The sequence below is a fragment of the Pleurodeles waltl genome, chromosome 3_1 (assembly GCF_031143425.1).
Source record: "Pleurodeles waltl isolate 20211129_DDA chromosome 3_1, aPleWal1.hap1.20221129, whole genome shotgun sequence".
Classification (NCBI taxonomy): domain Eukaryota; kingdom Metazoa; phylum Chordata; class Amphibia; order Caudata; family Salamandridae; genus Pleurodeles; species Pleurodeles waltl.
Window position 1 is genome coordinate 156,209,304 of NC_090440.1, and position 26,536 is coordinate 156,235,839.

A 26,536-nucleotide genomic window follows, 5' to 3' on the forward strand; every position below is an offset into this window, starting at 1 on the left:
AATCCTTTACAAAAACCGACGCCTGCTTTGCACACTACACCCGGCCGCCCCTGTGCCGCTGAGGGTGTGTTTTGTGTGCCTACTTGTGTCCCCCCCAGTGCTCTACAAAACCCCCCTGGTCTGCCCTCCGAGTATGCGGGTACTTACCTGCTGGCAGACCAGAGCACCCCTGTTCTTCATAGGCGCCTATGTGTTTTGGGCTTCTCTTTGACCTCTGCACCTGACTGGCCCTGTGCTGCTGGTGTGGTAACTTTGGGGTTGCCTTGAACCCCCAAAGGTGGGCTGCCTATGCTTAGGAACTTAGACTTGTAAGTGCCTTACTTACCTGACAAACTAACCATTACTTACCTCTCCCAGGAACTGTTGAGTTTGCTCTGTGTCCTCTTTTAAAATAGCTTATTGCCCTTTTAACTAAAACTGTGTATGTTATTGCTCTAATTCAAATTTCCTAACTTACCTGTGTGGAGTACCTTGAATTTTATGTATTTACTTCAAATCTTGAACTTGTTGTTCTAAAAATAAATTAAGAAAATATATTTTTCTATATAAAAACGATTGTCCTGGAGCTAAGTCATTGAGTGTGTGTTCCTCATTTATCGCCTGTGCGTGTACAATAAATGCTTAACACTACCCTCTGATAAGCCTTACTGCTTGACCACACTACCACAAAATAGAGCATTAGAATTATCTAATTTTGCCACTATCTTACCTCTAAGGGGAATCCTTGGACTATCTCTTACTTTGAGATAGTATATGCAGAATAAACTTCCTACAACGCCATTTCCCACTAGCGCCTCCCAGCTGTCCTCTCCTCCCCTCTCCCTACTTAATGGCGGCCGCTGTGCCAGAAGAGGAGCAACCTCACTGACCTGGTCAGTGAACTGCTCTGCCACCGCGTAGCTCCACCGACAAGTGAAGCCCTTCTGTTCCCTGAACTCTGACCTCTGTCAGTAATTCGAGGCCCTCCTCCACCCGCAGGCTTCTGCCTGTGCCTCATCCCTGATGTCTAGTGGGAGAGCTTGGATCTTCTGCTAGACTGACTTCTGCCTCTTTTATCCTCGTTTTTGTTTGTGTGCTGTTTCTTTTGTGTCTTTAGCTTTCTCTTTTTCTTGTTTTGTTTTTCCCTCACTCTGCTCTTTCGCTCATCTCTCTCGCTCTTCTGCCCCTGCGGCCCCGCCTCCCTCCTCTCTCTCATTCCCTCTTCCTGCCGCTGTTGCCCCCCCTTTTTCGTGCCGTTTCTCGCTCCCGTCTCCCAGCTGTCCTCTCCCTCCCGCCCCCAATTAGTGGCGACCGCTGTGTGGCCGCGCAGCAAAAGCCCTGATGTGGTACCTAAGGCAAGCCCGTCTGCGCTCCGAACGCGACCAGCGCTAGGACCCCTGGTCCTGCCACCTCAACACATCAGCAGCACTCATCGCACTCAACCCAGGACGCAACAACTGCAAGCAAGCATCATCAGCTAACTCCCACAGTCCTTTCAGCTGCCGCCAAACTTACACCACCACCAAGACCTTGGACTGAGCACAACCCACCTGCAACATCATTCCCCCCGAAAACTCTGAAGTGCATTCTCCTCAACGTCTGCTCCCTCCATAAACACGCTAATGAAATCTGGGACCTCCTTGACTGCACCACCTCGGACGTCGCATTCTTAACTGAGCCCTAGACCAACACCACCTCCGGCCCGGACATCGCCATCCGCCTAGGATACAAGATCCCCAGAAAGACCATCCCAGCCACCCTGGGGGGGGGGGGGGGGGGGAAATATCCATCTTCCACAAGTCCAACCTCCGCCTGAACACCACTCCGAAGACTCTGAAGAATCTACCAATCTGATGGAACACCTCTACTTCAAGCTACACACCAGCCTGACATCCACCATCAGCGGAACCCACATCTACCACCTTCCCAGGCCACCTACACCCTTCGCCGACTCCATCACGGACTGCATCTCCACCACCAACTACACCCTACTGAGAGACCTCAACTTCCACCTCAAATCTACAAGACCCTAACACTTCCTCTCTCCTAGACAACCTCCACAACATAAGACTCTAACAGATCGTGACAGAGCCAACACACTCAGCAGAACACACCCTCAATCCCATCTTCACCACAGGAACCTCCGCTACCTTCAGTCACACCACAGAACTCCCATGGACAGACTACTGATGCACCTATTTCACCTTCAACACACCCACTGTCATCAGACCCCAACACCAACCATCACATAGAAACTGGACAAGAATAACCGATCAGCTTACCGCTGCCCTCGCCATCGCCACCCCCTCCATCGCACATGACGACCCAAACACCGCCGCATGTACCTTCCGCAAATGGATCGCCGACTGCGCCAACACCATAGCCCCCCTCAAAAAGAACAACCGCACCCACGTAAAGAAAGCCAGCTGGTTCACCCCCGAACTCCAATAATCTAGACATACTTGTCGCCGCCTCAAAAAAAATCTGTAGAAACACCAAATCCACATAAGCCCATAACAACTTCAGAGCCGCCACCACCAACTCATCAGAAACATCACAAAGAAAGATATACAAGACAGTATCTCCTCACAAGCACACAACAGCAAGGAACTCTTCAGCATCATCAAGGAGTTCGCCCAACCCAACAGTGAAACAATGGACATCCCACCCTCCCAGGACCTCTGTAACAAACTCAACGCCTACTTCGATTCACAAAATCAAGACCATCTACAACAGTTTCAGCAAGGACAACCTACGCACAGAACCCCCTCTACCAAAACCCGACACCAACAAACCAACAATCACCACCTGGCCCCCCCTTACCACCGAAGATACGATGAGAACAGTGAGATCCATACACTCCGGGGCCCCCACGGACCCATGCCCCCACCACATTTTCAACAGAGCTGCCTCACCATCTGCTGCTCAGTAGCTGCCGCCACTTTTGCCGATGACTGGAGACACGCCGAGATCAACCTCCTCCTCAAGAAACCCTTGTCAGACCCCACCGACCTCAAAAACTTGAAGATCATCTCCCTACTCCCATCTGCTGCAAAAGTCATCGAAAAAGCAGTGAATAGCCAAATCGCCACCTTTATAGAAGACCTCCGCATCCTCGTCATCTCCCAATCTAGATTCATGAAAAAACATACCACCGAAACAGCCCTCCTGGCCGCAACAGGCGACATCGTCTCCCTGCAGGACAAAGAAGAGACGGCGGGACTCATCCTACTAGACCTGTCGGCAGCCTTCGTCACAGTCTCCCATCACACCCTGATAAGAAGACTCCACGAAGCTGGCGTCAGAGACAAGGCCCTCGACTGGATCCAATCCTTCCTCACCTGATGGAACTCAACGAGTAAGACTCACCCCCTTCCTCGCAGACCCCACACCCACCACTTGCCACCCTCGTCAGACGCTACGGAATCAACATCTCCTACATCAATGACACCCAACTCATCCTCTCCCTCTCCAAAGAACCCGACAAAGCCAGACACAACTTCCACGAAGGCATGGAAGCAGTCGCCAACTGGATGAGAAACAGCTGCCTTCAACTCAACACCAACATGACAGAAGTACTCATCATGTGCCCTCAACCCAGCACCTGGAACAACTCCTAGTGGCCACCCACCTTCGGTAACCCGCCCACCCCCACCAGCCAAACCCGCAACCTTGGAATTATCCTGGACTCCAACCTCAGCATTAACCAGGAAATCAACCCAGTCACCTCCACTTGCTTCCGCACCTTCCGCCTCCTACGCTAGTCCTTCAAGTGGATCCCCCTCGAACATAGAAAGACCGTCACACACGCCCTGGTCACTAGCAGACTGGACTACGACAACGCACTCTATGCCGGAATCAACAAGAAACTCACCAGCAAACTCATCAAAACGCCGCCAGACTGATCCAGGACATACCTCAACACTGCTACATCTTGCAACACCTGCGTACACTGCACTGGCTTCCCATAGAAAAAAGAATCACCTTCAAGATCCTCACCCACGCACACAAAGCCTTCCACAACACAGGACCAGCATACCTGAACCAGCGACTCAATCTCAACGTACCCCATAGGGCTCTACGCTCAGCCCAGCTCTCTCTCAGAAGTACTCCGCATCAGGAAAACCAGAACAGGAGGACAATCCTTTTCCTACCTCACAGCCACCGCCTGGAACACCCTTCTTCTCCACATCAGACAAACCAGCTCCCTCCTCAGCTTCTCGAAGGAACTGAAGACCTGGCTTTTCTAATAACCACCTCGTCGGTATATGCTACTCCTCCTCACCCTCCAAACTCCTCCAACATCCCCCCTCAACCCCCCACCCACCTCCAAGCACCTTGAGACCCGAACAAGTGAGTTGTTGCAATTTACAAGCTGTGATTGTTTGATTGATTGACCCAGGTTGAGGTGCATAGTGATATAATTGCCTGGAGCAAATTGTTTGCAATACCCCACCTTCTGAGTTTCCTCCATAAATTATTCCTGTCTACTGAGTCAAACGTAGCAGTATAATTGAAAAAATACATATGGGGGGAGCTGCTTCTAGCTGGTAGTCTGGTACATTAGGTAAGAGAGTGCTTGTTAGACCTGTCAGGCTCAGGTTGGTCTTCCCTTAAACTTCATCTTGTCTGGATTTGTGTTCTGTTGAGCTTAAACTCTGTGCACGTTACCACTGCTAACCAGTGCTAAAGTTCTTGTGCTCGCTCCTATCAGTAGCCTGAATGCAGTTTCCCACTGCCATGTCTACTTGGCATTTAAAACCCTTTGCCAAGCCCTAAACTCCCCTTTTATTACATATAAGTCACCCCTAAGGTAGGCCCTAGGTAGCCCTTAGGGGCAGGGTGCTATGTAATTAAAAGGTAGGACATGTACTTTTTAAATTTACATATCCTAGTAGTGAAAAACTCCCATATTTGTTATTCATGTGAATTACCTTTCCACTGGCAGGATGGTTGTTGGAGGGGGAGTGGGGGGGCAGAGCTGAACACAGCCCCACTTATACCTGAACAGGTTGAGCTCTGCCACCACACAATAGTCTTACTAACCCTATATTGTCAATGCAGCCAGCTAGGAGCCAGGGCAGGGTAGGTAGGATACGTCTCCCAACTTCTAGGAGCAGGGCACCAAGGTATAAAATATAAGGCTCTCAGACCTACTTCTCAGTTCACTACTGCACTTGCAGAAGGACTCTCAGAGGGCTGCCTACTGCTGTGACCAGCGGTGGACTCTGCTGTGCCGCTGCTGTTCCTGGAAGGACAGCTTTACTGCATGGAACATGCCTTGAACCCTCAAAGGTCAGCACTGCTGTGGAGCCCTGCATCTTCAGCTGCACCCAGGACTTCCAGAGCTGACTCCAAGAGCTAGTTTTGCTGGCCTCCTGTTCAGAGCCACAGGGAGATAGCAGGCTTCCACCATCTTCATCTCCCGCACCTGGACAGAGCCTGAGTGAGTCCTGAACCCCCATGAGGTCTCAATCTACTCCTGGGTCCTTGGTGGTGGTGCTAAAGGTGCCCATATAGTTAGTTTCCAAAACTGAGGACAAAGGTTTGCCAAAAAGTGTTCTGAGAACCTTGAGGAGACCAGGAACAACCTGCTCGCCTATCCGCCCGAGGAGCATTGCTGGTCGGATTAGATTTGTAGCTTCTCCTGCGACGCTCTTCTCTGCAGCAGCAGATTGTTTTCAGCGGTCCTTTTGCAAAAGGGGTGTCTGACCTCCATGGAACTTTCTTCAGCTACCGCCTTCTGCTGGAGATTTTTTACTTTGTTCTTCATTGCTAAGTCCGAAGGTAAAAATCCTAATTGCTGCTTCGCTCCACGGCTATCCGACAACATCGCTCCCACCTTGGGCATTCCAGCAGCCTTGCCCAGCTGAACTTCTCTTCTCAGAGACTTTTTCTTGAAAAAAACATGTAGGTCCTAAGGTAAGTACTGACCGGCCCAAATCCACATTGTGTATCTGAACTGCACGCCATCGTAGTCAGCCTTAACTTTTGCCTTTGCTCTGGTCTATCGCTACCAGATGTCCTCATTTGGCACATTTTGTTTTTAATTGCTATTTTACACTTACAACATTAAAAATTCATAACTTTGGTTCTACTAATGGATCTACTGGTTCTACTACTTGATGGATGTGGTGTCAAATAATTTATTAAAATATCCTCTGTCTTTCAAAATTGGTTTGGGATGTTTATTATGTTATGGTTTCACTGTATTGCTGTTTGTGTGCTGCATAAATAATTAACGCATTGCCTCTAAGGTTAGCGTGACTGCTTTTTTTTGTGCTAAGGCACAGGTTTTTCTGATTTACCCTGCAAGGGATTGTGGCTGTTGCTTGACCAGGGCTCACACCCCGGTCAACCAACAACCCAATTTCTTATAGTGCCACTAATTTATCAGTAGTTGACCAATTTGCCCTGAAGCAGTTTGTCAGAACAGGATTCTAATTTGTCTGTGAAGTGCCCCAGTTCTTTCAGAACAACTGAGACATAAGCCTTTTCTTCAGTGTCTAAGAGGGCAATAAATGGTAATTTGCTGCGCTCTTCCTGTCGCTCTTCTTAAATATGGTGTATAGAATCAAGCCCTTCCAGCTCTACTGGATCTGCTGGGTCGATAAGCATGAGTGATATAATGAAAGGAGTATCTCTGACCACAGGTCACTGTCAATTTTTAAAAACCTGAGGTGGGATGCTATTAGGACCTGGGGAGCTGGAGGCTGTGATTTTCCTTGGGATTTTTTGCAACACCTCAGGATTTATGTAGGAGTGCCTCTTATGGTTAGTTCGTTGTTACATGCTGTTTTAACTACATAAAGGTTTTTTACAAGTAGTGTCCACAGGGATTCATTGATTGCATTTATTTTGTTATCCTTCTGAGCATGTTTCGTTTCGAATGTATCCCCATAAATCAGCTTGACTCTGTTTGCCCATTAGTGTATGTACATGTAGCTACTCTTCGTCCAGTTGCTCACGTTTGGCTGCCCAAACCAGCTTTTTATGCTGTTCATTTACTGACCTTAGTCTTAATTGTATCTCTGCTTTGTTTCTTGACTCACTTTTTGGAGTCTTATATTTTTTTTACATTCCATTACAAGGCACTTTTTTGGTAGGGGTTTAGTGGACGTCCTTTGAGACACTAATGTGTTATGTGAGGAATGGTGGATTTCTTTGTTAATTGTACCCCAGTTATACAATAGGTATTTGCCATTTTGGTTTGGGAGTTAGGAGCCTCAGATGATATCCATGGTTTGAATCTGAATGCACACTGGGCCCCATTTTATTCTCCTGATTGGCTGACAGTTTTTGTCCCTTATGATGAGATGCCCACTTCTTGTGGTATTTTCACTTGGTTGTACTTGCTTTTATGGTAGTGAGATGAGGGAGGTGATCAGTCTTGTGTAGCAGTGGAATTTTGCATTTCTGTAAGGATGCAATGATTTTATCAGTAGAGAACACATAGTTTGGTTTTTTGGGGAATTTTGGAGCGTTGTTTTTTTTTTTTTCTCCCCAATATGTGCTGTATGGACTTAAGACTATGGTTGCTAAATATGCTTCAGAGCAGATTGATGGCATGACCCACTGCAAGAGGGTCTGTTGGTGCTAATCCCAGGTGACAAAGGTTGAAGTCCCCACAGATCATGACATTGTGGTTAGTGTTTTCACAAAGCACTGATTCTAGAGATTTGTTTATTTGGGTCAGCCTGTCTACTCGTCTAGGTCCAAAGCAGTTGAATTACACATTAGCTAGCAGTATCTTCGACTCCTGGTCATGTATGTGCAGTCTTTACAGGGTAAACAATTGAATCATCTCGTTGTGTGCTTCAGTCTTTTTTAGTTTCAGGTCCAAGCTCGTACTAACATATTGATAGGCCACCTGACTGCCTCCCAAAGATGTTTGTTTTTATTTACTGCTTGGTGCTTTTTATGAAATCCGGGTATTGCTATGGGACTTGTTGACCAGGTTTCCTGAAAACATAGCGGGTCAGCATTCTTTATGAACAAGCTTGCGAGTAGAGATTTGAGTAGTTTGGATAGTTCAGCAACATTCTGTGATATTATCTTAATGTTTTGTTTTCTTTCTGAGCCTGTGCTTTTTATACTAGGAATAGTTTTGATGTCATCCATGACGGTGGATGTTAATTCTTTTCCATGGTTTTGGTTTGCCAATGTTTTTAACGCCACACCCAGGACCTCTTCCGTGGCTATGTTGACTAGGTTTGAAATGGCTTTAAAAAGCTGCAGCAAATGTAATAACTCTAAAGTGTCATGTTGGCCTTCAGATGGACTTTGCATAGTAAAAATCAGTTTTGCTGGCCTAAAGTCCCTTATGGGCTTGTTGATAGTGCGATTGATTCTAGTGTGTTCTACCGAGGATGATTTGTACATGAGTCGGTTGGGCTGCTTTGCATGATTGCCCTGTTTACCAGTTCCTCTGCTTTTTGCAATGCTGTTATTGTGATTGGCGGAATTGTACGCTATTCTGTGGGATAGAGATGTTGAATGAGTGACCTCTGGGTGGAGTTGGAGCACAGTGAGTGATTCTGGTATGTCTAAGGGCTGGAAGAGCTTGTAGAGTGGTCTGGTGTGAGTTGAGTTCACAATCGGTGTAGGAAGATGGCGCTCTATATAGTGCACTAAAATAAAGTACACTGTGCAGAGAGTCCAGTGGATCCCCAATTGGTTTGCAGAGGCAGAACTAGATAGGACTAATGCTCTATTTTGTAATAGTGTCAGTGAGCAGTTAGGCTTATCAGAAGGGTGTGCTTAGCATTTGTTGTACTCACAGAGGCAACAAATGAGACACACTCAAAGAATAAATCTGAGACAAATTTAGATAAATAATTCTTTTTATATATGTTTCAAAACCAAGAACTTCGTAATCAGGTAAGTAGACTTTTAAGCAAGAATACTCTGCGGTTTGAGAAATCAGCACTTAGTGCAATTTTCAGAATTCTCTCAATGTTACCCTATGGAGGAAAACAATGTTCAGTGAACACAGGGTTAACAACAGCTTACAAGGTCGAGCTCAGGGAGCAAAGGTAAGTACTAGGCCCTGATCAAAACCACACCAGCAGGTCACACTGTGCTGCACTGGTGCGCCTAGGTGCAGGGATGCAGTGTGCCCGATTGTTCTCTATGAGAGTTGGACCTCATGACAAACAAGCAGCAGGCTCTGGCTGGGAAGCCAGTCAGGGACAACAAGCAGGTAGGTAGTAGACTTGGGATACTTGGGGAGGTTGGTGCACCTTTGGTCCTCTTTTCTTGTGCCAGGGCGACAGATGCAGGGGTGTCTTTAGGCATCTGTTTTTCTCATCTGGGAGCACTCTCGGTCAGGGGGTCCTGCGTGTTGAGGCTGCAGGTGTTGTTGGGGAGTCCATCTGGGGTGGACCACGGTGAACTCGAGCTCTTAGAAGCCGGGGGACATTGTTAGCACGAGAGGCCCACCTTGGTTATGGTCAGGGGTGACGGTTGCAGTGGTTGCTGGAGGTGTCAGGTTTTCTCTTACCACCAGTCTGTGGGAGAGGGGGCCTGCGTGCAGAGGCTCCAGGCATCTAGGGTGAGCCCAGGATGGGTGTGACCACACTGGACTCGGTCTCTGGACAGCTGGAGAACCGTGTTGGCACTGTTGGCTGGCTTCACCAAGGGTTGTGGATGTCAGGTGCTGTGGTCATTTCAGGAGTCGGTCTTCTGAGTTTCCGGCAGCTGCAGGGTTCTTTCCTTGAAATTTTTGTTGCAAAGCAGTTCTGCTGCTCATGGGAGACTTGAGTCTTTATGGAAGGCTGGATGACTCAACTTATTGGGCAGAGTCCTTTAAGGCCAGCAGGAAGTCCAGTGTGGTGAGCTGCTGCTTCTTTTCTTCTTCTCCTGGTGCAACTCTTCAATGTCCTTGTCTTATGTCATCAGGATCTGAGTTCTAGGGTTCAGGGGTACCACCTAAATACTCAATTTAGTGGCATTACACGGAGTGCCTAGTAGTAGCCAATGGGCTGCCCACCTTTAGGGTGACTACACCCCTCTTATGACCACTTCCGTTGGGAAGTGGACATAACACTAACCCTAGTGGGTCTAATTCCTTCCAAGAAATATAGGAATTTGAAAAGTGTTGTTCACTTCAGCTCGTCCTACTTAGGGGTGGAACTGGCATGAAGTGGGCACACCTCCTAATCTGCCTAATTTTCCCATCTGTGCTGCCATCAAACATGGGGTCAGGCCAAGGGGGCTGGTCATCTCCTACATTTGGAGAGACCTGGGTTGTGTTAAAAAGGTAGCAAGGCCTTTGAAGCGTCCTGCCCTGGAATGTCCATCCTGCCTGGGTGAGGTGATAACACTTCTCCCCAATGTAGGCTTTTATCTCAGGCCCTCGAGAGCACTGGCTGTCATCTTGGGGGGACCAGAAACGTATCTGTAGTGGCTGAACTGGTCTGGACCAGTGAGTCAACACGCAAGTAGTAGGTAGGTTTTCAGGGGGCACCGCTAAGGTGCCCTCTGTGAGCATTTATTGATAAATCCATCACTGGGATCAGCAAGGGTTTATTATTCTGAGATGTTTGATGCCAAACATCCCAGGATTCAGAGCAGCCATCGTCTGGGGAACTCCTAATGACCAGTGTCGAGCACATGAATTTAAAATGGCTTCCCTTTTCACTTATATGTCCCAGATTTGACAGACATAGCAGGGGTGTATCTGCTCATGCATATATGCCCTCACATGTGCCTTGATGCACCCTGCCTTAGGGTGACTTATACTTGACATATGCAGAGAGTGTGGTAGGGAACCTGGCACACAAGTGTGTGTTGCAGGACGTTTTTTCAATTTAGCCTGCACCAATACACACAGCCTGCAATAGCAGAACTGTGTGGGTTTGGTGAGGAGTCCCTGAGGATGGCACAGCTGGTGCTGCAGCCCTCTGAGACCTTCCTTAGTACCCCAGGCCCTAGGTACCAGGGCTACCATATACTAGGGACTTATAGTGGTAGCTAAAGAGTCTGCCAATTGTGTAAAACAACTGTGCAGTTGTGTTGAAAGAGATTTGGGTAGCAGGGACCCAGTGCACAAACAATAAAAGCCACATCAGAAACCAGGCAAAAAGTGAGGGCTAACCATGTCAAAAAGGGTGCTTTCCTACAATCGGGGTTTGAGCAGTTGTATTATTTTAAAGGGCTCATCTGCTTTCTTAGGTGCCTTCCTTTCCCTAAAGATGGTATATGTACTAGCTACGTTAGTCTGTTGTGTTTTCGTGGGTTTGATGCTCACCGTTGCGTGAGGTTTGCAGTAGCTATTTCACAGCTTTGTTCTTTAATCTCTTCTTTTGGGAAATATTCTTGGCCACTGGTTGTCTACTTGTATTGCTTCTCCTGGGTTACAACATAGTAAGGTGTTTCCATTTGTTAGCAGTTTGTGCAACTTGAGGCATTATGAGTCGGCCCTGTTAGTACCCTCCCCGGGAATGCAGGCAGGGTGTTGACTGGTGGTGCCGCCAGTGATGCATCTGGCAGGGTGTTGACTGGTGGGTCCGCCAGTGATGCATCTGGCTGTTTATCTCTTAATTTGCAGGTTCTCCCTGTGCTGTTGGGGAATTCTGTACGTGTCTGGAAGCTTGTTTGCGTTATTGGGTAATGTGGAATGTAACAGTTAAATACTTGTTTTTACAGTGCATTGGAGGGCGAGCTTCCTGTCTGTATTCATTGAGGTTAAAACCTCTGGTAGGGTACATAGTTTTTAAAGATGAATTGCGTCTAGTGTGTTTGGGATGGCCACTAGGTCTCAGTCTGGGCTTTAAGATTGTGATGGTATTTTTTCTTGAAAAATAACTCTTTAATGTTGCTTCTCCTTTGTTGCCGTATTTCCTTTGTTGAGGAGACTCTGGTATATGATTACTTACTTGTTCCTGTTCTTGCTACCTTGCAGTTGGTTTAATTGTTGTTTTTGTTGTTATGCTCAGTTTCTGTAATGTGCTCAAGTGCATCCATGGCCTTATTAGTGGCATATTCAGACTGAGTTCTATGTGCCATAAACAGACCTCTCCGAGACCCTCTTGGAGAGACTGTAGCCATTCTGGTTCTAGAGAACCCTCCTTTTGGTCACTGCACTGATTCGCCACTGATTGAAAAACCAATGGTGCAATTTCCACCAAAGTAGAAATGGGTTTACTTGCTTGGCCTTTGAATCTCCTCAGGACAAGGCTGGTCCCTGTGTCAGGCCGCTGCTTTAATGAAGACACCTGCGGTGTCCGTTGGAGTTAATTGGAGAGCTTGCTTGCGCTGCCTTTAACTCCTCTTGGTGTTTGAGAACCGCCAGGATTTATTGTTTGATTGGTGCGCCATTTAAACAGGATTTAGGCACTTGTTATATAGTAACCTAGTGCTTAATTACTCTGTCAACAACTGCGAGTGCTGCACAGGTGTGCGACTGTCTAATGTCACTGGTCTCTCATGTAAGTGCAGCCTCTTGCGTGGGGGATGCTGCAGTGATGTTGATGTGCTGCAATATCACGGGGCTGCTGGTTGCTGCTTGAGCTTTGTGACTGGGGTTAAGTATGATGCTTGCAACCCCCTTGCTGAGCGCTCTGAAGCTGCTGCAATTACTTAAGTGCGAGGGTGTGTAGATGTTTTGATGCGAGTGGAAGGACCTCACACCCCCACAAGTCGCACCTGGGCCTAGTCAGGCCGCCTCCCAATAGCGGGTTCTCTCTTTGCTGCAGTGCCTAACACCGAGCCCTCGCTGCTCTCACTCAGCTCACTGTGCCACACTGCACTTGCCTTGCTGAAATGAATTATAATGTAACCGGAAAAGCTGGAAAGTATGGAACTTAATTGCTCATAACTCGCCCAAGACGGGAAGCGTCCAGCCGCTCGGATCCCGTCTCGGGACATGTTTATAAATAAACATTCTTCAATAGAACACAAGCAGCTTGAGCAGGAAAAGACGCTCGAGCTATGTTAAAAGAAAATACATTACACATTGCCTTGCTGTTCTCACCTCTTTCCTCCTGGTAGCTCCCATGAATGGTCTGGAATGCACGGCCCTGATGGATCTTAGCTTGCCAGCTGGCTGAGGAGTGCAGGTCATCTTGATTCCTTGTAGGCTTCAGTGGGGTTTTGAGGGCTCTGCATGCCAGTAATCTGGTAAGCTGGGCCGATTGTGAATATGGACAATACAGCCCGAGTCTGGGCAGGCGATTAGCACACCACCTTCTTCAGTCCCCCCTGCTGCACAGTGAGGGATGTACGTCACGTTGAGGCTGGAGCAAGCAGTCAGGGGACTGGGTAGTCCAAGAATCCGTCAAGATCCTCGCTAGCAGCGTTGCCCCCTTACACCTGTGCACTGAGGCCAGACTCTGAAGCTGCTAGGTGGCAACTATGCAGCGGGTGTGGTAGTGGACGGAGCCTGAGGCCCTGTAGGGTTGGCCCGAGGATGGGTCAACCTACTAGGCGAGACCGCGTGGGTGTTTATGGATGTCCCCCCGTTGTGTACAGCCCGAGTGAGCACGTCCCCAGTGACGCAACAGAAAGTTCATATATATATATATATATATATATATATATATATAGGGAGCATAGGCAGGAACGGGGGGGGGGGAGATAACGAACTGTGATCAATAAAGTTACTTGACACAGCACACTGCGAATCCGAGTCATTATTGGTGACTCTCGACATCACAACTGGCGATGAGGTGGGCCCACCTACCAGCTGTGGTGCTGAAGATCCTTGGATAGTGCTGCATCTTGCCTGACGGCACACGCCGCTCAGGCTGGCCCGCTGACCCACCCAAGCCCGTTGGCCTGACTCGTCCCACCCCCGGTGGAGGCCCTGGCCGCGCCCAGGGCGAAGTGTGGCCTCATAATTGGCAGTGGCCCAGTACGAGTGGCCCTGCCCTCACGGCACCTCCTGCGGCTCTCCGGAAGGCCGCGGCTCGGAGCGGTGCTCGGCCAGACAACTGTGCTCACAGTGAACATCCCACATGTGCGCTACCTCCAGCATACAGGGGCTCCTGCACCTGATAACCCCTGTGACAACCCTTCCATGCACGGTGGCTGAATCGGAGTAACTCAGAGGAAGCATGCAGGCTGCGGAGGAACCACCTATGATGTTTGAGGTGAGGAGGCCACACTCCTCAGTTAGACTCTGAGGCACTACACCCTGCACCCCGCTGGCATCCCAGTGCATCCCTTGACATGGCTAGCATCCCTGCCCTGGAGCCTTTTACCATCACTGGAGCCCCCAATCCCACCCAAACTGCAAGGTGGAAAGCGTTGGTAGAACAACTCGAAACCTACTTAGAGGCTTTAGAAGTCTAAGATGAGTGTAAAAGACCCCTGCTCCTTCACCTAGGAGGGGGTGGATATTCACAGAGTGTCTAAATCTGTGGTAGAAGCAACGCCTTGCACGTACGAAACATTGAAAGTGGCAATCACTGCACATTTCAAGCCTTACGCGAATCCGGACTAAGAGTCTTTCTTACTGCGCGAGGCACGCCAAACGTCAGACGAATCAGTTGACATCTTTTAACCGCAGCTGCGAGAGCTAGCCAGCACATGCACATTGCCTGACGCGGAAGACGAAGTCCGGGCGTTGTTCATCCAAGGGTGCTCCTCATCAGAACTCAGGGAGCGCATCCTGCACGAGGATGAGGGACATTCTCACCCTTGGACGCTCCTCTGGAGCTGTCGAAAGCGCGAGATGCACATATAGAACAGGCACAGACTGTTCAGATAAAAACAGAGCCAGTCAATGCAGTAACCACAGGCACACTGAAAGTGAAAGCTGAGGGCCACAAAGGGAGACTGAGGGACAAACCCTGCAGATGGTGTGGAGGCCCATTGCCACACCCCAGGAGTTGCCCAGCCCGGGAAAAAACCTGCAGCGCGTGTGGGACGCTCAATCACTTTGTGAAAGTCTGCCATTCCTCACAAAAGCAGCCATGCCCACACCCAAGAAGGCAGTCAGAGCAATAGATGCCATTCCAAACCCCTCATCAGACAGTGACATGGACACTGGCCACCAAGTAGTCCATGTTGTGCACGCAGTCTGCACCCATTGGCTACCTACATGCCAAGTGCTTCTGCAAGGCCTGTCCATCTCAGCTTTGATTGACACAGGGGCCTTGATAAACCTCATGGCTACTGAGGGGTATCATGGACTTCCAAAACCACCACCACTCAAACCCACATGAGTACAAGTCTATGCTTTTGGAAAGACACACCTACTAGAGATAGCCGGAGTCTTCACAGCGGAAGTCGCCCATGAAAGCACGAAAATAACCAAGGTCTGTGTCCAAGAGGGGGGTCAAAATTCCTTCTATGCTGCAAGACCGACCACAAACCACTGCTGCCCCTCTTCAAGGGGTCCTCATCAAAGACGCCTCCACGGATCGAAAAGTGGATACTGCAGCTGCAGGAATTCAATTTCACTGTGGAGTACCAACTGGGCACTCGGAACCCTGCAGACATTTTGTCGCGCCACGCCCGTCCGGCCACCCCCCAGGAGGCTGAAGAGGCTTTAGAGACCGAAGAATATGTTCGATTGGTGGTTGACCGGGCCAGGCCCCTGCTCATACCGCTGGCTGAAGTGGTGGACGCCAGAAGCCAAGATAAATGCCGTGGCGGCTACCCGGTCGGGTGACTGGCGCCCGCTGCAATGTCTAGCGGTTTTTCGCACACCCGATGTCAACATCAGGCACGAGCTTTCAGTGAGTGACGATGGGTGTCTGCTGCAGGGGTTCAGTCTGGTAATGCCCTCCTGCCTGACGTCCAGGGCTGGGTCACTAGCCCATGGAGCCCACCAGGACATTGTCAAGTCCAAGAACCATCTCCGAAATAAAGTCTGGTTCCCAGGGCTAGATCAGCAAGTGGAAGACACTGTAAAAGGGTGCCTTGTCTACCAAGCCAGCAGAACTCCGGATCCCCCAGCACTGATCATCACCGAAGACGGCCCTTCGGCTCCCGTGGCAGGGGGTCAGTGCAGACTTCGGGAGTCTGCCCGACAGTTCCAACATGGTGGTGGTAGTGAATGACCATTCGCGATATCCAGAGGTGGAACGCGTGCAGTCCACGTCAGCATCCACTGTCATTCCAAAGATGGAAAAACTCATGGTTACCCATGGTCTGTTCGGAGAAATCCACACAGACAACGGGCCCCCGTTCAACAGTCGCGAGTGGGCTGATTTTCTAATGTCAACAAACACGAAGCATCGCTGGATCACGCCCAGGTGGCCACAGGCAAACGGAGAGGTAGAGCGTTATTTCAAGACACTGAACAAGGTGATTCTCTTTGCCCGGTAAAATCCCAAAACATTGAAAGTGCCATCTACGCCTTCCTCTGGGAGTACAGAGTAATGCCCCATGCCACCACTGGCGTGACCCCAAGCCAGCTTTGCTTCGAGAGAGTGGTGACCGATGCCATCCCACATCACCCGTCATGGGCAATCCAGCTGCCGCCCCAGAGCCAGTCCACGAGGCAGAGGTCTCACGGCAAAGACTATGCATCCCGGAGGCGGAGAGCCAGAGTAGTTCCAGTTCAAGTGGGGGACACCGTTCTGGTGAAAGACCGCCACCCTGGGGGCAAATTCTGTCTGCCTTTTGAAGCAAAACCATGGACGGTGAACGCTGTGAAGAGCACGATGGTGACGGCAGGTTGGGGGCTCGAGAGGGTAACCCGGAACATCTCCCAGTTCAATCACCTTTCCCTCCTCTCCCCCCCCTGTACAGCAACGATGGCAGCTCCGAAACGACTGGGGCTGAGAGCGACCAGGAGGAATTTCCAGCTCTCCCTGATAACCCTGTTGAACGAAATTCCCCGGCGGGCCAAGGTGCCGCAAGGAACTGGCAGGGGCCGAGATCCCTGTCCCCACCAGCGCCGATGGGGGCTCCCATCCCGAGAGGAGACACACCCATCACTGTGAAGAGCCAAGAGACCAACATCAGGGAGGTCAGGAAGTGGGCGGTGCCACCTTCGGTACAGCCCCAACCCTTCCCGGGGTTATGCGGATTTTGTAATTGACTAAAGGTGGCATGCACGGAACGTTTTGGCGCTGCAGCCACTTCTGGCACCTCTTTGATTATGACTGTTTCTGGACAAACTCGTTGGGTTTTGTTTTGATTTGTTTGCTGTTTGTTTTCCAGTTGGGGAGGAATGTAGTTTTGGCCCGGGGATGGGTCAACCCACTCAGCAAGACAGCATGGGTGTTTGTGGACATCCTCCCGTTGTGTACAGCCCGAGTGGGCATGTTCCCAGTGACGCAATAGAATGTTTATGTATATGGGGAGCAAAGGTGGGAAAGGGGATGCTATAACGAACTGTGATCAATAAAGTTACATGACACGGCACACTGCGAATCCAGCCATTATTGGTGATTCGCGACATCACACCCCCAAAACACTGTTTTCCTCCCCGGCTTTCAAGCCGTTCTATCGCCAGACCCCTCTCAGTGTTCTCCTTCGGTGGTCGACGTTCTCGGCATCTGATGTCAGCATCAACTCTCATATTCCTGGAATAGTGTGAAAATTCATATGTCCCCGATTTATAACTGCCATGAAGTCTGTCTCAAGAAAATGAGAAAAGTTCTGGTAGGCATCCCAAAAAGGCACTTTTTAGTGTGTTAGGAGTAGAGAATCGTGCCCTCATTTTTCTCTATTTTATGAAAAAGGAAAAAATGAAGAGTGACAGAAATCATAGTTTCAGATCCACTGTAAAAAAACAAAAAAAAAATCACTCTTCCTTCGCTGTCAGCGAAACCAGAAAAGAGGCCCAGTCAATTAGATTAGCAGCATACTTATGCAGACTTAAACAACTGAAAATTAACATTAATCTTTATTGATAAATCTGCTCTTCTACCGACTTGAACTGAGACTTTAACTTAATACTGAAATAGAACAGGTTTAAAAGAAACACATCTGCTTTGATTTTTTTTTTTTTTCCTGCTTGGATGTGCCCTGAGGTCACATGTTTCCCTGTTGCCTAGCTGATTGCACCCCACCTAGATATCGACTTCTAGATATCGAGATTATTTGCTTTGCCTGATCAGGTTTGTCAATATGACTTTCTGTTCTATTTATTATGACTTTGGCGGTCACAGACCACCATGGGCGCCAGGAGACCCGTCCGCCATATTATGGATACTGCCGGATTTCCACCACACTTTGCGGATATCTGGCAGTAGCCAATCTGGGGGTCAGACGCCTGGGCAGCGCTACCACCTGCACCCCCTCGCCAGAAGGACACCCCCAGCTGTATTAAGACCATTAATACAGAGTTCTGGTGTTCTGCTAGCAGGGCGCCGCCAGCTGTAGCAGCGCCCCTTCCCATTCCCTGCCGGTCGACCTCCTCACCTGGCAAGGTAAGTCATGTGTCCGACAGGGGATGGTGGTTGGAGGACGGGGTTGTTGAGTGTCAGTGTGTGGTGTCTGCGTGTGTGCATGAATATGTGTGTGAGTGTTGTGGTTGTATGCGTGGTTGTATGCATGTGAGTGGGCAGTGGTAGGGGGCACTGTGACTTTAGTGGGTTGGGGGAGCGCTGAAAATGTACATTTGTACGTGTGGGAAATAAATATGAGAATTTTGAAAGAATTCTGGAAGAATTCCGTGCTTACTCCTGGGTAGCTGTCAGAACTTTACGCATATGGTAAACGCAAGGCCAGAATTGATCAAATCTGGCTTAAGCTCTTTAATGTCGTTAATCTCTCGAAGGTTTAAATATTTTCCTCTGAATAGATCAGTGCTTTACATGGAAACACAGAAGTCTGGGTACTCACTCTTTAGATTACCTGTTTGTTCCTTAGAAGTGCCAGTACTCTCCCATTAAATATATTGCTGCGGAGCTGAAAAGTGCAAGTACTCACCCTTTCAAATTAAAGAAGTGCAGGTACTCAATTCCAGAGAGTGCCTGCCAATTTAAAGCACTGGAATGGATAATAGCCTTCAAGCTGCCACTACACCCAGTAAGCTGTTGATTGCTAAAGCATCTTCTGAAGGGATCTAATACGTTAAACCAGGTCTTTATCAATAACTCAGGATTCAACTTTAAATTATACAGCCCAATTCTTCAAATGATTTTCTTGGGAAATTCAACCATGTATAGTAGAGGTGCCAGGATTGATTCAGATGTCAGAAAGCACTTCCTTGATGATTCTAGGTGGTTCCTTGCCAAGATTCTTATCGACAATTTTATATGTTTATAGCGAGCTTCATAGTAATTTCTCTTAAAATTCAAGCACATATGTTGAAGAATGGCACAAGCTCTTAATAGGAGGTTAGGCTAGCCACAGAAAAATTAGTATTTGTGTACATCAGATGTCAAAGTGCAAATAAAGTGTGGGAACTGTGATGCTGCATGCATTGGTGCAGGGTCAAAGGTGTGGCTAAAAAAACACCTAAATATTCTGTGAGTTTTTTTTGCCCTTTCACCGTCAGGTTGCTACATAGAAAATAACGTGCAGCTTATAAAAATTTAAATTAAAGTTGTTAGTGGGAATTGGACCATGGTACATTATGACACCTTTGTTAGTTAATGCGCTGCAGAGGTCTGTGTGTAACCAGACAGCCACAAAATTAAATCTTGGTAAGTGCAGTGGAGAATAGTGACTAGTTTATTTTTAGTGCTACGAGGTCACCATATGTGATGGAAAGCTCTGTGAATATTTAAGTCATTACTTTAAGCTTGCATAACACACAGTATACTATAGACTGCTGCAAAATGTGCAAAAAAGGTTTAAGCTAAAATGCTTCCAAAATATAGATTCTGATGGATACAACTACCTGTGGATTCCTCACCTAAAGAATACTCCCATGGCGCCAGCATTCGACGGAAATCTTCTTCCTAGTCTCTGCACGTCGACGAGGACGTCACTCTAGCCCACGCGACGCCGTCTGACGTCATACAGGCAATAAGAGGTCCTTGCCGACGTCAGTTCCCTTTTTTCCGTGCATTCAAAAACGGTTATCTTCGAGGGAGCTACTGTTACTTTAGTAGTTACAGTGTATTTTCTGCTGCGTAGTTCTTCTCTGCGGTAACAATGTCTCAGAGAAAGTCGGGTTTCAAGCCCTGTCGAGAGTGTGGGGGCAAGATGTCCGTTACAGATCCTCACTCCGACTGTCTCTGGTGTTTGAGCTCCGACCACGACGTCGTGACTTGCGATTCATGTCAGCACATGAATCCGAAGGCCCTCAAAGAACGTGAGGCTAAACTATTCCTGGCGAAGTCGAAGAGAAAGGAAAAACATCACAAAAAGTCTTCTTCGCCAAGGTCTCATCGGCGTCATCGAGACTCCCGGCGCCGTAGAGATTCACGGTGTCATTCCAGCAAGGAGGCTCGTTCGAGGTCGCCTTCGGCTCGTCGTCGGAGGACTTGGGAGGTCAGTCCCACGGTCACGCCGCATCCATCGACGCCGTTGCCCTCTCCGGCGTCACCGACTTCGCCTGGACAAGCGTCTGTGGTTGAGGTGATGCAGCCTCATGTGATGTCTCCGGCGTCGAGGCCGGCGTCGGGGTCGCCTTCGATCCAGGCACCTCAGTATCCGGCTTTTCCCGCCCCTGGAGCCGATAGTACCGCATTTCTGAATGCAATGTATACCATCTTTCAGCAGTTGGCTCCAGGAGGTGCTCCGGCTGGTCCTTCGGGGCCTTTGGCCTTTTCATTGGGTGATCCTGCGCCTCTTCGGCCGGCACCCTTTATGCCCTTTCTCCCTTTTGGGAATGTGTGCTCGGCGCCGGTGTCGGCGCCGGTGGCCGCTCCGGTGGCTTCAGAGGGATTGGCTCCGGAGGTTTCCATCCCGTCGACGTCGGGATTTCGTCCTGTGACTCCGGTGGGTCCATCGGCTCCAAGATCTCTTCGTCCTGCTCCTTCATCGGCGCCGAAGCTGCCTGTGGCGCCGGATGCGGCGTCGGATGCTTCTGGAGATCGGCGCCGATCTTCGACTTCGGCAGAGGCCATGTCGACTCCGCGTATTGAGCAGAGACTACATTCGAGGAGGCGTGCTCTCCGTCTTTTGGAAGAGCAGGAGTACCAACGAGTCCTGGAGGAAGGAGAGGTTGAGGACTCTGGTGATGGACTGCATGGTCTGGATACGGCCAGTGGGCTGGATACTTCCCCTGAGTGGGACCTTTCATCTCCAGGGGAGTATACGGAGGAGGCTGCTACCTTTCACTCGGTGGTGAGGAAGGCAGCTAACTTTTTGGACCTGCCTTTGCCGGTGGCAGAGGCGAAGCAGAATTTATTGACGGAGGTGCTGCATCCGGCCTCTGCTGCAGCGGAGCCTCTCTTGACGTTTAATGAGGCTTTGCTTGATCCGGTGTTAGAGGTGTGCAAGAAGCCTGTATCTTCCTCGGCGGTTCATAGGGCTGTGGCCAGAAGATATCGGGCTGCACCATCTGACCCTGGCTTTCTTTCAAGACACCCTACGCCGGAGAGCTTGGTGGTGCAAGCCTCCTGTTCATCGAAATCAGCGCCTGGATCTTTCCCGATGGTACCTGGAGACAGGGACTCCAAAAAACTGGATGCTCAATCCAAGAAAATATTTTCATCTTGCAGTTTGGCGTTGAAGGCCACCAACGCAACTTGCATTCTGGGGAGATATATCCATGCTCTTATGGATGATGTTTCATCTTTGTTTACGGAGCTTCCCCAGGGACTCTTGGATGTTGTCTCGGAGGCCCAGGCTGCCGCAACCCAGATTATCCAGTCTGGGCTGGACACGACCGACTCGGTGGCTAGGGCGATGGGCCCGGCTGTGGTGGCGAGGAGACAGGCCTGGCTCCGTAATTCAGGGTTTTCTGCCGACGTGCAGTCGACCCTATTAGACCTCCCGTTTGATGGGGACAAACTGTTTGGAGCAAAGGCAGATTCGGCTTTGGAGCGATTTAGAGAGCAGGGCCACAGCCAAATCGTTAGGGCTGCAAGCTCCTTCTTCCTCTGCCTCTTCCAGGTTTTTCAGGAGGTTTCGTGGATTTGGGCGTGGCTCTTCCTTTCGGGGGAGGTTCCAGCAACCCGCCTCTTCCCACCCCTATAGATCATTTAGAGGGAGAGGTAGGGCCCGCACCAGAGGAGCCTCTCAACAGCACTCTGCCTCTTCCTCGTCCTCTGGAGGGGTGCAGCAGGGAAAGCAGCCTTAGGCTTCCACCATTTACCACTCACTCCTCTCCTGTAGGGGGAAGATTACGGCATTTTCTCCACAAGTGGGAGACTATTACAACGGACACTTGGGTTATCAGTATTGTGGAAAAAGGCTACACCCTTCCCTTTCGGGAGTTTCCGCCCCCCATCCCGCCCATCTTATTGTTCAGAAGAACACCTCCTGTTGCTAGAACAGGAGGTTCAAGTCCTCCTTTCAAAGGGCGCGGTGGAGTTGGTCCCAGAGCAGGAAAGGGGTCGAGGTTGTTACTCAAGGTACTTCCTGATTCCCAAGAAGGATGGTCGGTTGAGACCGATCCTGGATCTGAGGATCTTGAATTGGTTCCTCAATCAGGAAAAGTTCAAGATGCTGACCCTAGCACAGGTGCTTTTGGCGTTGAACAAAGAAGATTGGATGGTGTCTGTCGACTTGCAGGATGCTTATTTTCATATAAGCACTAATTTTTTTATATCAATGTAAACGTATGTCGCACTGGAAGTATCTCCGGTTTGTGGTAGGGTCGCAGCACTATCAGTTTGCGGTCCTCCCGTTTGGTCTTACTTCAGCACCTCGAGTCTTCACGAAGGTGATGTCGGTGGTTGCGGCAGAGCTCAGAAGGAAGGGGATAGCAGTATTCCCTTACTTGGACGACTGGTTGATCAAAGCCAAGTCCCCGGAGCTTGTGTCGCATCATCTGCAGTCAACAATCCAGTTGTTGTTCGACCTGGGCTTTTCGGTGAACGTGCCCAAATCTCACCTGGAGCCCTCTCAGCGCCTCCTGTTCATAGGGGCAGTACTGGATACAACATTGAATCGAGCCTTTCCTCCGCCTCAGCGGATTCAAGATATTCAGGAATTGGTTCCAATGTTTCGAAATGGAGCGGTAGTTCCAGTCCTCAAGGTCCTTCGTCTGCTCGGTCTGTTTGCCTCCTGCATACTGTTGGTCACGAATGCTCGCTGGCACATGAGGGCTCTTCAGTGGTACCTCCGAAGGCAGTGGTCTCAACACAAGGGAGATCTAGAAGGTGCGGTCAAGATCTCCAGAGATGCTGCTGTGGACTTGAAGTGGTGGATTGCGAGCAACAATCTTTCACAATGAAAGCCGTTCGCGCAGTCGCCACCAGTGGCCACGGTCATAACGGATGCTTCCACTCTAGGGTGGGGAGCTCATCTGGGGGATCTGGAGATCAAAGGACTTTGGTCTCCAGAGGAACAGATGTTTCATATCAATCTGTTAGAGTTACGGGCTGTACGTCTGGCTCTCAAGGCCTTCCTCCCTTCCCTTCGTGGTCAGTCGGTACAGGTCATGACGGACAATACTACCACGATGTGGTACATAAATAAACAGGGAGGAGTAGGGTCGTACCTTCTCTGCAGAGAAGCTCTTCGACTATGGTCCTGGGCAAAGGACCATCAGATTTGCTTGGTAGCAAATCATCTGGCCGGGGTCTTGAATGTACGTACGGACAGTCTCAGTCGCCAATTCTCGGCTGACCACGAGTGGCGTCTCCATCCAGATCAAGTCTGTTTAATCTTCCAGATGTGGGGGCTTCCTCGGATAGATCTGTTTGCCACTCTGGAGAACGCGCATTGTCCGTTATTCTGCAGCCTCCAGTATCCGGTGCAGGGAGCATTGGGGGACGCGTTTCTGATAACCTGGTGCGACCAGTTGCTTTACGCGTTTCCCCCCATACCCTTGATTCCTCGAGTGTTGAGGAAGATTCGCCAAGACCGGGCCCAAGTCATCTTAATAGCTCCTGATTGGCCAAGGAGGGTGTGGTACTCCGACCTTCTCCAACTCTCGCTGTGCCCTCCGCTCCGTCTCCCTCTCAGGGCAGACCTCCTCTCGCAGTCGCAGGGGCAGGTTTTACACCCCAACCTCCAGAGTCTACACCTACATGCCTGGAGATTGAACGGGGCAACCTGAGTTCCTTCTCTCTCCCGCCTGATGTAGTGGATGTTATATTAGCGGCCAGGCGACACTCCACTAAATCTATCTACGCTAATAGGTGGTCTAAATTTGTTATGTGGTGTGGAGAGAGACAGATTGATCCCTTACATGCTCATCTGTCGGACGTTTTGTCTTTTGCTCTGTCTCTAGCGCAGAAAGGTTGTGCAGTGGCTACCATTAAGGGTTATTTGTCGGCTTTGTCAGCCTTCATTTGTCTTCCAGACCAACCATCGTTATTTAAATCCCCTATTGATCTCAGATTCTTGAAAGGTCTTCTAAATAAATATCCTCCAAAACCATTCGTTATGCCTCAATGGGATTTGTCCTTGGTCCTCACTTTCCTCATGGGGGTCCCGTTTTGAGCCTATGCATTCTTGCCCCTTAAGGTATTTGGTTATTAAAACAGTCTTCCTGGTGGCTATAACATCTGCAAGGAGAGTGAGTGAGTTGCAAGCCTTATCGGTAAAACCCCCTTATACAACTTTTTATGGGGATAAGGTGGTGTTGAGGACCAAGGCTGCTTTCCTCCCAAAGGTTGTTTCACCCTTCCATTTGGCCCAGACGATTACTTTGTCCACGTTCTATCCTCCGCCTCATCCTTCAAAGGAGGAAGAGAGACTACATCGCTTGGACCCAAAGAGGGCGTTAAGCTTCTTCATTGATAGAACAAAGGACTTCTGGCTGGAGAATCAGCTGTTCATCGGATACGTGGGCAAGAGGAGAGGAAAGGCAGTCCACAAGAGAACACTCTCCAGGTGGGTTGTTCTTTGCATTAAAATCTGTTACTCTTTGGCAAAGAAGGATCCTCCTGATGTCATTAGAGCTCATTCCACCAGAGCTAAGTCGGCCACTTCGGCCTTGGCCAGGGGTGTTCCTGTGGTCGACATCTGCAAGGCCGCAACTTGGTCGTCCCTTCACACTTTTGCGAAACATTACTGTTTGGACTCTGAGGTCAGAAGGGACGGCCATTTTGCACGGTCAGTGCTGCAGGATTTATTGGTTTGACCATTTCGGCACCCACCACCGGGAGTGGTACTGCTTTGGGACTCTATTCATTAGGTGAGGAATCCACAGGTAGTTGTATCCATCAGAAGAACGAGTTACTTACCTTCAGTAACGACTTTTCTGGTGGATACATTAGCTACTTGTGGATTCCTCACGGTCCCACCCGCCTCCCCGTTGCCTTTCTGGTCTTACCAAGTAATCCTTGAGTGTGCTCCTCTTGGTCTTCAAGGTTGCAATAGATGTTGTATATATGGATACTTGTATATATTTATATGTATATATATATATATGTATATATCTTTATGTATATACATGATTTGCATATATTTGTTTAAAAAAAAAAAAGAGTTATATTAAATCTACAGCCATTTTATTGCAATATTGTGTATTTTACAATGTTATGGGATGTTGCCTTGCTCTTTCATTGCATTGGGTTGTTATTCTCATGCACGTAAAAAATTTTGGTACTGACGTCGGCACATCGGCGAGGACCTCTTATTGCCTGTATGACGTCAGATGGCGTCGCGTGGGCTAGAGTGACGTCCTCGTCGACGTGCAGAGACTAGGAAGAAGATTTCCGTCGAATGCTGGCGCCATGGGAGTATTCATTAGGTGAGGAATCCACAGGTAGCTAATGTATCCACCAGAAAAGTCGTTACCGAAGGTAAGTAACTCGTTCTTTTAGTATTACCTAGACTATACGTAATGCAATTTGTTTTTACATAACTGTCCCTTCAACACCTTGTCAGAGGTAGTAAGCGCCATATAAATATAATTACAATTTAATGCAGGCACCTCACAGCTCTGTTGGTAACTGTTTGCACTACCACTCAAAATGAATCCCTTTGTGAATACAAAGCTGCAAGTGATTTGATCAATTAAAGCCAGTACTGGCTCCCAGGCATCCTTTACATTCGCAGATTACTCTTTACATTTGCCGATCAACTTGTGTACATTTGCATTTCTTTCAGGCAAGCAGGCACCCTGACAGGAAGGCTTGTTGAGCTGTTTGCCTGGCTTTGGTTTCATAGCACAGGAGACTGACTGACTGACACGTCAGCTGAAACATTTAAACTATCAGAATCAACTGTCCCGGGATGGTTGACTTTTTACAAAAAGTAGAACGGTTTTTTATAAATCAAAAAAGTGTGGGCATGTCCTGCCCCTTCGGTCCCACCCACTTCAACCTCTGGTGTACATTAGAAGTTCAGCTTAAATACACTGCAGTGATCAGACTTAACTTGGGAATTGCCACCTTTGGGTTCTTTGCCTGTATCAGGTCTTGCACTCCCTTTCCAGTCATTACAAGCTGACATTTCTGGGACCGTTGTATTCAGCGCTACCTGTGTCAGGAGGCAAGAAGTGGGATGATGCCAGTAAGGGGTTTGCTGCATGTGTCCAGACCGGTGGCGATGAACGAGTCAGGCACACATACCCGTTGATAACTGGTGCAGAACTGCTGTTACGTGGCTCCACCCTCATTATATCCTCCGGTCTGGT

At 49.1% G+C, this 26,536-nt stretch overlaps 1 protein-coding gene across 2 annotated transcripts in view; it reads left to right on the forward strand.

Annotated features, from left to right (window-relative positions):
- The window catches only part of SCAPER (S-phase cyclin A associated protein in the ER), a 2,262,878-nt gene that overhangs the window by 546,626 nt on the left and 1,689,716 nt on the right, over nt 1-26,536 (forward strand). The window lies entirely within an intron of this gene.